Consider the following 13,795-nt stretch of genomic DNA (forward strand, 5'->3'; position numbering starts at 1 on the left):
TCTAATGACAGCTCCCAGTGGTTTCATATACATTTTGAACAGCTTTGGAGAGAAAACAGCGCCCCGTGGCAATGCCTAGCACAACCACTAGGGCCCCCCAAAAGCACTCTTCCAATGCTTGAGAATAACCAGGATTTGTTCCCAAAGGCAATACTGGAACCATGTGATTCAGTCAATGGCACTGTAAGCCACATGAGGGACACGGGTGGTGCTGTGGTGTAAACCACTGAGCCTTGGGCTTGCCGACCAGAAGGTCGGTGGTTCAAATCCCTGTGACGGCGTGAGTGCCCGTTGCTCGGTCCCTGCTCCTGCCAACCTAGCAGTTTGAAAGCATGTCAAAGTGCAAGTAGATAAATAGGTACTGCTCCAGCAGTCATGCTGGCCACATTTCCCGGAAAAACTGTCTGCGGACAAAAGTCGGCTCCCTCGGCTAGTAAAGCAAGATGAGAGCCGCAGCCCCAGAGTCGTTCGCGACTGGACTTAACTGGTAGGGGTCCTTTCCCTTTTGTTTACTGTAAGCCACAGAAAGGTCAAGAAGCAGGAGCAAAGTCACAGTCCCGTTGTCCCACCCTCTGTAAGGGTCACCCATCAAAGCATCTAAAGGCACGCACCTTCATTTCCAATTAGTACATATCCCACAGCTTCCTGCTGAAATCCTTTGTGTACCATAGATGTCCCAGTTTATTTTTGCCCCACTTTTGTTGTGCAGTACTGCCCATCCAGACAGCAATAATGTGGTATCTTTGGGGAAGCATCAGAGAACATACTGAAGCAGAATAAATCTACCAGTAAACTAATGCACAATTATTGTACCAAGAATGCACCCACAATAAACCACTCTGGAGGGGCACTTAGTCAAATTTGTGTGGGTTTTTTAAAATCCCCATCATTTATTATTTTACCTACTTGGTAAAAAAATAATAATGTGTGGGCAGGTTGTTTCCAACAACTTGACTTTTAAGACCTACCGATGACACCCTGCTGTTAATGCCCTGCTTCCATGGGGCACAGAGATTTTTTGTTGTAACCGCAGAACTCTATTCTTTTGGTCTTTTGTCTGCAGCTTCTGATATTCAGTGCTATATTGCCACTGTACATTTAGCTATTGTCCCACTGATAGACCTAATATCCTCCATGAATCCCCATAATCCTTTTTTTTAAAAAAATCCTTTTAAAATCTTTGTATTGTAATGGGAGGAGCTGCCTTATTCTAAGTGAAACCACTGGCTCATCTCGCACAGTTCTGGCACTACTGACAGCAGCGTTCCAGGTTCTCAGGCAGAAGTATTTCCCAGCTCTGCTACCAGAGGTTATTTACCCAGAGATATTAGAGAACTGAATGTCAAGACATTGTGCGCACAAGGCATGCGCTCTGTGACTGAGTTTGGGGCCCATTATACATGTGCTTTGCATTTCCTTGGCCTGTGTCAACACAATAACCAGATCTATAATATCTAAAATGTATGTTTGATCTAAAAACCATTCTCTTCCACTGTGTGGAACATTTGAACAGCAATCATAAATGCATTCTAGTAGCAAGAACAATCCTCACAGTTTTTAGTTGATGTGGGTGCCTGTAAGCCTTCCCCTCTGCAGCTAATAACAGCTTCAGAGTGGAGGGTTGGTGTGAATCAGTAAAACGACTGCACTGGTGAATCAGTAAAATGACAACACCATTAAAAGAAATCACACAATGGTCCTGATGGAGCTTTATTCATGGAACCCACACATAACATCTATTGTGGCCTTCAGAATCTACACTGGAGTAAACAATGTTTGCTTACTCTTGGGTGTTCTTTGCAGGTGAACAGATTTTTTACATAAAAACACACTATTAGGACTCAGCTATACAGCTGCAAATAAAACGTTTTAAGTGCCGTATACAATGTGACACTAGATGGTGATAGTGAGCCTTATGGAAAATTCAATGTATTTTTTTTTAAAAAAGCATTTTCAGAACTTTTTTATATGTGTATAGATTCCACCTATGAGAATTAGGGAAATTCCTTATATCCATCACAAAAGTACAGGGGAAGGTGTATGTAGATGATGTGCTCAATTCAGAGAGCCATACCTATTTTAAGCAAGTACCCAAACTGTAATCAGTGGTCTCCCAAAACAGTGTCTCCTTGTGACCACTGAATCACATATCTCACAGATGGCTGTGAGTCAGAAACTATATGTGTGTGCATGCGCATGTAGTGTGGTGGGGAGAAAGGCTCGGTGACTAGGATGGTGCAGTGTTTGTGCTTGAATAACCATTTATGTCTGAAGATAGCAGAGAGCTGCAAGGAGAATATCTGAAAGAATCTGCTCTCTGTGAGTGTAGAAATGGATGCGGAGTGACAAGTGCAAGTTGCAGGTTTACTTAACTGGAAAACTGGTAATACATCTAGAGTTCATGTTGTTATGTGCGGTTCCATAATAAAAGCCATGACATCTTTGAACAGATTTTAAACCCATAGGATCTGGAGAACTATTATTGCAGGTGAATAAATTGTCATCATCATATAAGCCACCTTTGGCTGCCCATTTTTCCATGTGGGGAGGGGGAAATGAGAATAGGAGCACTCATTCTCTATCACCTTCCATGAGCTGGAGGGCAACTGTCTCTGCAATGGGGAGTCAACTCTGCAAGTGAAAGTTCCCCATGCATTTTAGGGCCCTGGTTTTCCAGGACTTTAAAATGCACAGGAGAATGCACAGGAGTCTGCATGGTAGAGCAGGCTAGGAATGGACAAATCTGCCCATTTTCCCAATCTTAAGTTCAGATCTCTACATTTCTGCATCACTTGGTGAGTTAAAAGTCCTCATGAAAACCATGAATGTGTTCGGTTTTGCCTAATATTTGGAAGCATTTCCCACTAATATAATGCTTTTGTATGCACACCTTTTCCTAATACATGCATTTCTGTGCACATATTTTGGTTGAAAACTGCGTGTCAGAATTCAGGAGCTGCTTTTGAGTTCATGTATCATCATGGGAAGTGCAAATTAGATAAGTCTGAATTAAATTGTGAACCAAGCTATATTTCTTCTTCCATTCTTACTGCAGACATTCACCCTCCAACTCAACTGGAGCCACCCTTAGAAGTGTACATAGTGCTCTTGCTTGGCACAGCATTATCTAACCTCCCTATAACAAATCAGAATGAATTCTCAATAAATGACTGGTGCCTTCTAATCTCCCTGCAAATTTTGTTCAAACAAATGATGAATGCTCAGTGAACAGGTCACCTGGAAATGACCTCAGGAGTTGTGAATATTTTACAATGCCACTAGTCTATTGGTTGGAAACCTTCCATTTGCTTCATTTGGAAGACACAGCGGAACTCATTTGGCTAATGAGACGGGGTTTCCACATGAACTTCTGGATCTGAGCACAACTGCTCCTTTGTCAGTGAGCTCCCCCTACACAAAAGCCCCCACCCTTCTCATTGTCCCAGAAGGGATTCCTTATTGGTGTCCTTGCTATTGCCTAGCTTTGAAATCTGGCTTGTTATTTGGTTATGTCTCGGGTTGCAAAAAAACTGATACAGTTGATCCGGTTTCCATTGTGAGGGAATGATTTCATGTAAAGCAAGAGAAAAGGCACCAGTTTATTGGCTGGCTAAGTGGAACTGAGAGTGTGTTGCATACAATGCTCGCTTGAACAATGCAAATCAGGCACGATTCTACAGAGAAATTCAATGAACAGAGTTGAGACAAAACAAAAGTATCTCAGTCTAACACAAACCAAGAGGGATCACCTGGTTGCAAGGAGCTGATACATAAAGGAACTGAATCTAAACTCTTGTTATCTTCCTCCATCAGGAAAAACATCGTTTACCATATGATATAGATATAGGTAAAGGTAAAGGGACCCCTGACCATTAGGTCCAGTCGCGGACAACTCTGGGGTTGCAGTGCTCATCTTGCTTTATTGGCTGAGGGAGCTGGTGTACAGCTTCCGGGTCATGTGGCCAGCATGACTAAGCTGCTTCTGGCGAACCAGAGCAGTGCATGGAAATGCTGTTTACCTTCCCACCAGAGCAGTACCTATTTATCTACTTGCACCTTGGCGTGCTTTCGAACTGCTAGGTTGGCAGGAACCATATGATATAAGCAGCGGTAAAACATGAGTGATTCAGTGTGCATTCAGATAAGGGTTGAATAAAAGGTAAAGGTAAGGTAAAGGTACCCCTGCCCGTACGGGCCAGTCGTGTCCGACTCTAGGGTTGTGCGCTCATCTCACTTAAGAGGCCGGGAGCCAGCGCTTTCCACAGACACTTCTGGGTCACGTGGCCAGCATGACGAAGCTGCTCTGGCGAGCCAGCACCAATGCAGCACACGGAAACGCCGTTTACCTTCCCGCTATAAAGCGGTACCTATTTATCTACTTGCACTTAGGGGTGCTTTCGAACAGCAAGGTGGGCAGGAGTTGGGACCGAATGACGGGAGCTCAGCCCGCCGCGGGGATTCGAACTGCAGACCATTCGATCGGCAAGTCCTAGGCACTGAGGTTTTACCCACAGCGCCACCCGCGTCCCTAAGGGTTGAATAACCTTAACCAATTACAGAAACCAGTAATAATAATCACCAGCCTATTGTTTGGAAGAGTCCTGCAAGGTATCTCAGGAGGAAGGGGAGAGGGCAGTATTTATTTCTTAACTATTCTTTCCCCAGCTGTTGAACTATTAGGAATTTGGCAATCCTATGGTTCCACAGCTAGCATTTCTGGAACACAGAATTATGCTTTAATAAATCCACACTGCTCCCAGAAAGTAGCCAGGATTGGCTGAAACACAGAATTTCTTTAATTAGGTCTGGGGAAACCCCTGACATTGACTAGCATTAAAATGAGCATATGGTGTTAGCATCCTAGATCACTAGTAGTTTTTACATGAAAGAACCCCATTTAACATTTTCACTGAAAAACTGAGGTATTTACTGAGAGTGAAAACATCTATCTTTCCACCAAGAACTTTTTTACCAGATACAATGTATAAGAATATGAACTTCTCATCTTCTGCATTTAACTTCAATACACCATGTGAACCCGTAGCCTTAAGACAGCATCAGTCTCAAAGTAAGATTTTAGGTGACAAGCTGCATCCAACATTTTAGGCATAGTCCTTCCTTCTGCACTTAGGGCTCCACTAATGGAATGGGGGGTTGCCAAATCCCCCCTCCTTCTTGCAGCCCTCCACACCACTGCATCTGCAGTTATTGAGGATTCTTCTAGAACAGGTTTTGCAGGGACACAGGGGACCACAGGAGGAATGAAAAATATCACCTTTCTCCTTCCATTAGCACAAGCTTCTGATGTATCAAAAGCCCTTCTGTGGACAGAATGACTTTTTCTGTTCATGGAAAGGCAATGTTGGATGCAATCCTTCAGCACCATTAGGTGGAAAGGCAGGATACAAATCTAATAAGTAAATACCAACATACATGAACACACATACACTTTCTTCAATTTTAGAGAAATAAGCTTATTTGTGTTTGTCTTCCAATATGTGTCATCTTTCTGTCCTAAATGTTTTTAAAATTGCATGTGCCTATCCATAATTTGCTGCTACTACTTAAACAAGGATTGTAGATGCATGTGAAGAGGATTGGGAGCCAGGATTCAAAGCTCCATACTCAAGTCTCTGCCCCCCAGTGAAGCTTAAAAATCCTCAATTCAACTGGAATAATAATAATAATAATAATAATAATAATAATAATAATAATAATTTATTTATACCCCACCCATCTGGCTGGGTTTCCTCAGCCACTCTGGGAGGTTTCCAACAAAAGATTAAAAATACTTTAAAACATCAGTCATTAAAAACTTTCCTAAACGGGGCAGCCTTCAGATGTCTTCTAAACATCAGATAGTTGTTTATTTCTTTGACATCTGATGGGAGGGCATGCCACAGGGCAGGTGCCACTACAGAGAAGGCCCTCTGCCTGGTTCCCTGTAACTTTGCTTTTTGCAGTGAGGGAACCACCAGAAGGCCCTTGACACTGGACCTCAATGTCAGGCAGAACAATGAGGGTGGTGATGCTCCTTCAGGTATACTCGGCCGAGGGCGTTTAGGGCTTTAAAGGTCAGCACCAACACCTTGAATTGTGCCCGGAAACGTACTGGGAGCCAATGTAGGTCTTTCAGGACCAGTGTTATGTGGTCTCGGCAGCCACTCCCAGTCACCAGTCTAGCTGCCACATTCTGGATTAGCAGTAGTTTCTGGGTCACCTTCAAAGGTAGCCCCACGCAGCGTGCATTGCAGTAGTCCAAGCAGGAGATAACTAAAGCATGCACCACTCTGGCGAGACAGTCCGCGGGAAGGTAGGGTCTCAACCTGCGTACCAGATGGAGCTGGTAAACAGCTGCCCTGGACACAGAATTGATCTTCGCCTCCATGGACAGCTGTGAGTTCAAAATGACTCCCAGGCTGCGCACCTGCTCCTTCAGGGGCACAGTTGCCCCATTCAGGACCAGGGAGTCCCTGGTTCAGGTTGCGAACACTGCAGGTTGCGAACGTGCCTCCCACACAGATCACGTTCACAACCTGAGGTTCAACTGTAGTAGAAGGTTATCATAGTGTGCTTCTACCTGGAGCCCCCAGGTGAGCTCCCATCATTTCTGACCATAAGTCTAAAGAGGTTGGGATGATGGGACCCAACGTTGAAGAGCATTGGGCTATGAATACAGTATACCTCTGGTTGCATATTTTTTGTTCCGGAGGTCCGTTCTTAACCTGAAACTGTTTTTAAACTGAAGCACCACTTTAGCTAATGGGGCCTCCCGCTGCCGCCGCGCCGCCAGAGCACTATTTCTGTTCTCATACTGAAGCAAAGTTCTTAACCTGAGGCACTATTTCTGGGTTAGCAGAGTCTGTAACCTAAAGTGTATGTAACCTGAAGCATATGTAACCCAAGGTACCACTGTATGTGCAGTCCTGGTTAGGGCTGGATTGCAGAGTTGAGAAGACCAAGAGATCACAAAGAGCACATGGCGATAGTCAGCATCAGTACCTGGATTGGTGCACCATGTGAGCCAAAGGCCATGTCAAGGCTCAGGTAACCTGGAGCCAAAGGGCAGGTCATCTGAAGAGTCATCCCAGCACCAGACTAAAGCCTGATTGGGCTGCATTTGGAAAATGCATGCATTTCTCTGCAGAGTACTGTTCTGCATATACTTGAATACAGAAAGGATGCAGGAATTGAAGAGATTTCACAGTGACTAGTTAACAGAGAATGAAGGCAATGAAAGTTTCTATAGAATTCATCCGATAGAAGTTAATGTTTAAAAATGGTGAATCAATGAGCCTATTCAAGGTTATTCCCACTGAGGGACTAGAACCATGGAAGCAGACAATGAATCATACCCAAGTAGTATGGGTAACAGTGTAATAGAGAGGTAAATAAAATTATGATTCCACAGCTATGGAGCAGAGATTGACGAGACAGCCAAAAGCACTATTGAAGATAGAGATCCTAGATCCCTTTCCAATTAGATAACTGGCAACTTGGCCAAAAATTCAACAGCAGCAGCATTTTCACAAATAAAGTCTCATTCCAAAAGTCTTTCCAGACATTTTTGTGGGAGGTATTCTGGAAAAAGGAAATTGGAATATCAAGCACAGCTGATTAATTAAATTAACTGGCAGAACTGGAAAAGTCCCAAGAGTATAGATTGGATGCAGCAGGAATCACTACAGTGGTGCCCTCCAGATGTTGTTGGATTGAAAACCCTACCAACCCTGACTATAGGCCATGCTGCCTGGGACTGATGTAGCCCACAGGGGAAAGAAACACAGTGCCTACCCATGTGATACAAGGTGGGTAAGAAAAAGGCCTCTCAATTTCCCCCTCCATCCTTCAGGAGCCAACATGTAGGAGGAAGTCTTTCAACTTTTGTTGCCTTAATTCATGTAGAGAAGAAGGCCTGAATTCCTCACAGTTTCTTCGGTTGGCAACCATCACTTTTAAAATTACTGAAACATAGTTGTTTTTTGTTTCCATGGACATTTTTCTCAGCTGGATGTGGAGAAGTAAATTAAAAATTTGTGCCATGGAGCAAAACGTGACGTCCAAATCTATAAGGGCAGCATATGCTTGGTCCCACCAGAAAGCTGTGTGGTTATACTTGAAGTAACAGATGGCATGACTAACCCAATGATATTCTGAAAATGTTAAGAAGAGAATTAATGTACAGTTCGTTGACAGAAAATACCTGATGCAAGGGACAAAGCCACGACAGAGTGGCTGTCTTGGCAAAATTGCATAGCTCTAATTGTATGATATGTTTTGTTTTGGGTTTTTTTGAATACAAGGAGATAATTATGCATTATAACAACAGATAAGAATAAGCTTAAGCTTTCATGGGGGAGCATCTATATTTTTATTAGCATTATTTATTTGACACATTATACAAAAAAAGTCTCAAAAGTGTCTTACTGTCATGGAATTCTACTCATTATTGATCCAGAGTAGATTCCAATGTATAGTTAGCAGAGTAACAACTTAAACATGTTGCAGGATTCCCAAAAAATAGAGGCAATTGTATTTCATCCAGCAAAGCTTTACTGCCACTGAAGGCAAATGAGCATAATGGTCACAAATCCAATACATTCAAGATTGGCACTGGCCATAAGAAATCCAGTTGCAGCAGACTAAACTTAAATTTAACTTAAACTTACAATAACTTATAATAAGTCTAAACTTTAACACTAAGCATACTGTGTACAGAACACCACACCAGAAGGAAGAGAGATAGAAAGGGAAAATGAAACCCAGGCTCCTTCAGGCCCTACTTTTATAGCATGACCTTGACTGAAAGACATAAGAGAACCAGTTTAAACCAGCTGTATTCAGCTTCTCTGAAGGAATAACCCAAACATCATGAACCTTCTACTTATTTCTTTCACACAGAGAAGCTTCTAGAACCCTCTTGAATTAATTAGAATAGGAAAGATCTCTACACATCAGATCAATACTTTCTGCACTAATAAATGCAAACTGACACTTACAACATCATAAAATAAAAAAATGCATAAATTAGTTAAAGAACAAGAAAATCAAAATATAGTGAACAAATATTTCCTGGAGTGCCCAAGCAGCAATACTCTTAAAAGGACACATCCTACATCACCCCACTAAAAGATGAGAACCACAAAAGAGGCCCAAATCATACTAAGTATCATCCAAAGCTAACAGCCAGAAGCCTGGGGAAACAGGAGTGCCATAGCCTATAAGTTAATAATGATGGTGTTGGATGCATTTTTCTGGGGAGAACATTCCACAGATAAGGAGCCAGCACCAAAATTGCCTGTTCCTGTGTTGTCACCTCCACAGCTCACCAGATCTGCTTCATCAGGTGTATATGAAGGAAATTCAGTTAACATTATCATCAGTTTTGTTCTAAAAGGAATGACATGTGGAATGCTGGCACTCCCAACCTAATGTGGATGAGAACAGGTTTCTAGGGGGAGAAATTACTATAGAACAGGTGTGGAGAAGTTTGGGTCCTCTAGACAGCCCCAGCAAGCAAGACCCATTGCAAGGGATTAGGGGAGCTCAGCAACATCTGGAGGCCCCAAGGTTCCCCACATCTGTTTTAGAGAGTCATAATCCTGTAGACTTCTGAACACAGCAGGTGAGGCTTCACCTCCGTTGAACTAAATATTACTTATCATTTCTGTGGAGTTCATGGCATTCCTTAGGGCATATCTCTCTACACCACAGACTTAAATTTGTTTAACAGTTATTCATTCTCTTCAGGGAACCCTTGGAACTGTAGTTCTGCAAGGGGGCTGGGGATCTCAAAAAATTCTCAGCAACTCATCATCTCACAATTCTCAGTATTCTTTAGGGAAAGCTATGACAGTTCTCCAAAAGCATAAAGCTGATATAATTTTGTAGTGCAAACTAGAAATTTAGTGTCGTCGACTGCAATCCAAGCAAGATCACCCCAAGAAAATGCATTGAGGGTTGAATCCAGAAGAGACCCACTGAAATCAATGGGGCTTAAGTTAATCATGAATAACCTAAGACCTACTGATTTCAGTGGACCAATTCCAATCACAGCGAAGTCTGGATCCAACACAGAGCTCTTTCCTTCTCTACATTCTACATCTCAACACTCTGGGTCCTGGTTAGCCATCAGAAACTTTGACGATGGAGTTCCTCATCCTTGCTTAAAGAGTCAAGAAAGATCTCAGATGGGCCCTAGAATTGCCTTTTCACTCCAGGTGTGCTGGACTACAGCTCCCATCATCCATGACCATGGGCCATGCTGGCTGGGGATGATGGCTTCTGGAATCCAATATCTGGAGGGCCACAGGCCTGCCCATCCCTGTTTTAAAAATAAATCAGAAAAATGATTAAGTGTAATAGAGAAGCTTTATACGATTGCTTAATTAGCATTAAGAGTGCACACTTTTTCTTCCTAAGGATGGAGAACAGGATGAGCTCCTCATAAATGCATATTAATGACATCAAGCAACATGATTTTATTATGCACTGTAGATTACCCCAGGAAAGCGAAGGAGTCCCATATGGTGTCTCAGCAAGAGAAGACATCATACACCTACTACAGAAGTCGCAGTGACCCACTTGAGAAGGTAAACAGAGGGTAGGCAAGAAAAGAACTGGGTTCCCTACTTTACTGAATATGAAATGCAAGTGCTAATGTAACACTTAAGGAAATGTCGTTTTATCAGTTATGATAAGTAGAGCAGCTGGGAATGAGATTTTTTTTTTAATTCTGTTTTATCCTTTTTCTTTTTATAGAGTCTTTGTGTTCTAGCACAATTGATCGGCTCCTTTGTATTTTGTCTCCAGCAATACCATCTTTGTCATGCGGGTGGTATTTGAAATAGGTTAAGTGCTCCATGTGGCGAACTTAATAATTGTTTCTGATGAGGTTGTTAAGTCGCTTTGGGCAAGATAAAATGACTACCAAATCCTAGCACTGCATCATTTTCCATGAGTTTGTGTTGGGAAGTGATTGATCAGCTCTGTAGAGTGTGTGTTACTGATGAACACAATGGCCCCTTGCTGGCTCTAGAGATAGGAGCTGCGGTCTCCAGTCCAGGCTTAGGAGTCTCCAGCATCTCAGTTACATAAGCAACTTGGCCTCTGGTGTCTCCTGTTCTGCAGTGGTGTTCAAGCCCTCCTTTTATGGAACCACTGGTCCTTCAGCCTTTGAGTGTGCCCAAGTGTGATCATGATACATATGCAGGCAGACGAGCTAACATGAGGTGGAATGATGAGTGGAATGTAGGCAGCACAGGAGAGGGACCATATCCTATACTCCTTCAATCCACAGGCATGCCCACTTCAGTAATATGATCAGAAGTGTTGGTTAGCCAGGCTAGTGGTCCATAAAGCATTCCTCCCGACTGGCTCAGCTATGTATCCTGGGGCACCACACATGTGTAAAACATGAGCTCTTAGCTCCTCCTGCAGCCACTGTACCCCTAGCATCTATGGCCAGGTACTGAGGTGAGAGAGGCAAACAGCCTGTTATGAGGGTGATCTGGATCTTATTATGGCTGTAAGGTTAAGGAACTGCTCTGTGGGTTTCAGTTGCTTCTCTTTTGCCTCTGACATTCTGTTTGGTGAGCCACTGGAGGTTGCTGCTCACAGTGTGTGTCTGAGTCTGCCCTGACCCCTCCCTCCCGTTTGATTGCTTGGCAAAAGTGCATTTCCCTCCTTGGGTCAGCCTTGAACCCTTGTCCTAGGAAGACTGTGTGGGCTCTCTGCAGTAGGCATCCTGCCCAGAAATCTTTGTGATTACTCTGTGTTATGTCTTCCACTTCCCTACTTTTTGTCCGTTATAAAAAAAGGTGTTTGTGAGGAACATAAGAGTGTGCCTTCTGTGCGAACTTTTAAATGCCTGATGAAAATTTTACTGTTCCACCAGGCCTATGCAGCCAGTTAAGAGTACATCCCCTGCAATGGTTAATTGTTGTTTCTTTTTAATTTTATTTTCTCTTTTAACTAGTTTTAAACTTTCTATGATTCTATTGTCTGGTTTTGTTTTTATATTGTTGTAAACCTCCACGATATATTTTTATGATACAGTGGTATATAAGTATCTTTATAAATAAAAACAGATAAAATAAATTGGAACACCTGCCTTTAGGGATGACTGGAGACTGACAGTACAGATGGTTATTATCTTATTCACATCCCAATCTATCAAGGCCTGTGCTCTGCATTTGCATCAGTGATCTCTTCCTCATTTAGGCTGCCTCCTTCATTTTCATGGCTTTGCCCAGGAAAAGGAATATGCACATAAGAAATCTTTGAATTGAGGTTTTGTTATTCTCTACCCAAATATTATTATACTCAAGGTATACCAAATTAGGATTGTCTAACATTCTAGCTGCTAACCATATGTGACCAATTTAGAATCTAGATGCAGCTAACTGAATTTTTAATCACACATTAACATCTGTAATAGATGCACGTTTTGGGCAAATGATCTTTTGTGCTCACATTTGTCTGCTGTTAATTACAGTCAGTGTTTGCTCATCGATCATTGTACTTCTGTTACTGCATATTGGTTCTCTGCTGAAGTATAGCGGAAAACACTGTCTTTTTGGCACCACTGAAACACCAGCAATACAGCAACACGGAGGGCAAACCTGTCAAACACACTCAGCTCAATTGACCAGAATAACTGCTTTTAGCTAGAAAATAAAAAGGCAAGCTCAAACAACACTGCTCAAGTAGTCCCCTTAGGACAGGGCAAAGGGCAAGCAAAACTCAGCTGCATTCAGGATGGACAGCAGGAGGAATTGTGCTATGTTCACACAGGAAATGACAGGCAGCACCAAAAGCAGGGAGTTACTGCTTCTGGTGGGCCATTTGCCAAGATTTTCTCTCTCTCTCTCTCTCTCTCTCTCTCTCGTGTTCTCTCACTCTGTAATGATGTGCAAGGATTTCAGCCAAATCTTTGAGTTCAGGGTGCTTGGCTTCCACTCTGTGAGACAAACCCTTTTTGCACCTCAGTAGGAGCACTGTTCCTGGCATCTGCAGCTGCATGGTCCTACAAGATGGTAGAGCAGGGGAAGCTTCTGTGGACCCCAAGGATGATGGCAGAACCACATTCTCATAATGAAGTTAATGTGCTGCTGAAGGGCTCCCCCTCAAGTGAAGTGGCTGTATTATCCAAATCACAGTCCTCCTCGGGTCAGCACAAGGCCTTGAAGCCAAGGACAAGAAAATTTATAGCAAGGGGGTTGAAGGATTGGCTGCTTCTTAAAAACACAGACATTTTAGATTTGGAAGGTTTTAACAACTCTTTTGGGTGGCATGCATATTTGTGGTATGACAAAGTGAAGATTCATAAAGGCTTTAAAAGTCATATTGTCAGGAAAGCATTGTACAATGTGTGGATTAGATATAAAGACCTACTGGAGAACAAAACTCCAAGGTGGCTTTCATCAATGGAGGCAAAAGCTGTGATAAGACTTAATATGGAGTCCACATGGCCGAAATATTGGGAAATTTTAGAACAGGAGGGTAGTAACTTTAAATTGAAGAGTTTTGAGAAACTAAAGGACAAAGTTAGAGATTGGCTTCACTATTATCAAATAATGGAAGTTTACAAGATGGATAAGAAAATTGGTTTCCAGGTGGAGAAATCTAAATTGGAAACAGAATTGTTAGAATCCAATACTAAGAACTTATCAAAAATGTATAACTTGCTGCTGAAATGGAATACGCAGGATGAAACTGTTAAATCAGCTATGATCAAGTGGGCACAAGATATTGGTCACAATATTATGTTCGCTGACTGGGAAAGGTTGTGGAC

The sequence above is a fragment of the Podarcis erhardii genome (assembly GCF_964252035.2).
Source record: "Podarcis erhardii genome assembly, chromosome: 1".
Taxonomy (NCBI): Eukaryota; Metazoa; Chordata; class Lepidosauria; order Squamata; family Lacertidae; genus Podarcis; species Podarcis erhardii.